Here is a 2829-nt window from a genome sequence, read left to right as displayed (position 1 = left end):
TTTGTTCCAAACTCATTTAGGTTTCATTTTCTTTTTGCTCTTAATTTGCAATTTTTGGTGAGGCAATGAGGTTTTAGGACGCTAGTTTCTCCGTTCATTGCCTTTTTGCTCTTAATTTGCTATTTTTTGTGAGGTAATGAGGTTTTAGGGCACTAGTTTCTCTGTTTTGGTGCTTAATGCCAAAGAAGGAGAAAATTAAGACCAAAGAAATTGGATCAACCACCACTTGTGAATTTCAAAAATATTTTGTTTTGAACTTTTCATTTTGATTAGAACCCTCTTGACTGCAAAGAGGAGCTCTCTTATTGCAAAATTGTTCTCTTATGGGGGAGAAACCATGCTTATGGGTAAAGAGGGGGAGTTTTTGGTATTTGATCAAAACTAGTCTTTAAAAGTGGTTTGATTTGCAAAACTAAAGTGTTTTAACTTAGAACTTAGAAAATGAATTTGTTTTGCGAAAACAAACCATGCGTGGCAAAATGATCCAAATATGCCAAATCCTATACTTATTCAATGTGTTTTTAGTTTGACTTCAATTTGCAAAAGTTGGCTCATATTTGGTTAAGTTAGCGAGTTTTGAGTTGCTTTAGGTGTGTTGGCATAAATCACCAAAAAGGGGGAGATTTAAAGTGAATCGTGCCCTCAGGCCATTTCTAGTTGTTTTGGTGATTAAATGCTTAACACACCACCTTGAACTAACAATCTTTATATGATAATGAGCACATGTGTATAAGAAGCAAATTGAAGATGTCAAGTCGGAAACAACACAAACATGGAGCCAATTATGCAACTTTGTTGTAAATGGTATAAGTGTTAGGTTTGCACTTTTAAATATGTTGCATAGGTCCTTTACAATGCTTATAGTACTTGTGTTTGGGCTGTAATACATTTTGTAGAGAAAATCACTTTTAGGACTTGTGTTTGCACATACTGCTAATCCTATTGAAGTAAAGTGGCAAAGGTACAAACTAGCACTTAGTCATTTGTTTTAGTTACTAACCATGTTTATCTAAGTGCTAGGGAACTTCTCAAAGCAAGCCAAAAGAAGACAAAGAAGTTTGGAACAAAAGAGAAGCAGTTGGCCAGAATGGGCACCACTAAACAGTCCGGTATTCACTAGACATGTCCGATGCTGGGTTGGTTGGCTCGCCCCAACTGGCCGCTCTTGGGTATTTCTCGAGCACGCTGGCTATAAATCACCGGACAGTCCGATGTGCACCGGACATGTCTGGTATGCTAGGTGGTCAACGACTCTTCGCCCATGGCAACGGTGGGCCGCATGATCGGTGCCAACCAAGTCAGCACTGCAATGGTCGGGAGGGTCACCGGACATGTCCAGTGTGCCACTGGACAGTCTGGTGCCCACCCGAAATGGAAGGCGGCCAATTAGATGATTTGGTGGCCATTAAGACCGAGTGTCCGGTGCACCCACGGACAGAAGGTAATCAACGCCTTCCAAATGGAAGATGAACGGCTCCTAAGTCCCTTGAGGCTATAAAAGGACCCCCTAGGTGCCATGGAGTTGTACACCAAGCATTACTAGAGCACACTACAACTCCAAGACTCCACGACCACGCTGAAAGTCGCCTAGAGGGGGGGTGAATAGGGCGAAACTGAAATTTACAAATATAAACACAACTACGAGACGGGTTAGCGTTAGAAATAAATACAAGTCCGAGAGAGAGGGCGCAAAATAAATCACAAGCAAATGAGGAGTGTGACACGCGGATTTGTTTTACCGAGGTTCGGTTCTCACAAACCTACTCCCAGTTGAGGAGGCCACAAAGGCCGGGTCTTTTTCAACCCTTTCCCTCTCTCAAACGGTCTCTCGGACCGAGTGAGCTTCTCTTCTCAAATCAACCTGGGAATAAAACTTCCCCACAAGGACCACCACACAATTGGTGTCTCTTGCCTCGGTTACAAATGAGTTTATGATCACAAGAACAAATGAGAAAGAAAGAAGCTATCCAAGCGCAAGAGCTCAAAAGAACACGACAAATCTCTCTCGCTAATCACTAAAGCCTTGTGTGGAATTGGAGAGGATTTGATCACTTGAGTGTGTCTAGAATTGAATGCCTAGCTCTTGTAAGTGGTTGAGAAGTGGAAAACTTGGATGACTTGAATGTGGGGTGGTTGGGGGTATTTATAGCCCCAACCACCAAACTAGCCGTTTGGTGGGGCTGTCTGTCGCATGGTGCACCGGACAGTCCGGTGCACACCGGACATGTCCAGTGCGCCAGCCACGTCACCAAAGCCGTTGGGTTCCGACCGTTGGAGCTCTGTCTTCTGGGCCCGCCTGGATGTCCGGTGGCGCACCAGACATGTACTGTAGAGTGTCCGGTGCGCCACTACGCGCGTGCCTGACTTCTGCGCGCTCTGGCGCGCATTAATTGCTGTTGCAGGTGACCGTTGGCGCGAAGTAGCCGTTGCCCCGCAGATACACCGGACAGTCCGGTGTACACCGGACATGTCCGGTGAATTATAGCGGAGCAGCCGTTGCAGTTTCCCGAAGCTGGCGAGTTCCTGAGGCCGCTCTTCCTTGGAGCACCGGACACTGTCCGGTGTACACCGGACAGTCCGGTGAATTATAATGGAGTTGCCTCTGGATTTTCTCGAAGACGACGAGTTTGTGCTGGAGTCCTCTGGTGCACCGGACATGTCCGGTGGCACACCGGACAGTCCGGTGCGCCAGACCAGAGGTGCCTTCGGTTGTCCCTTTGCTCTTTTGTTGAACCCAATACTTGGTCTTTTTATTAGCTAAGTGTGAACCTTTGGCACCTGTATAACTTATACACTAGAGCAAACTAGTTAGTCCAATTATTTGTGTTG

Source organism: Zea mays, chromosome 1 (assembly GCF_902167145.1).
Source record: "Zea mays cultivar B73 chromosome 1, Zm-B73-REFERENCE-NAM-5.0, whole genome shotgun sequence".
Taxonomy (NCBI): Eukaryota; Viridiplantae; Streptophyta; class Magnoliopsida; order Poales; family Poaceae; genus Zea; species Zea mays.
The sequence above is the reverse complement of the archived record's forward strand: the minus strand, read 5'-3'. Positions refer to the sequence as shown.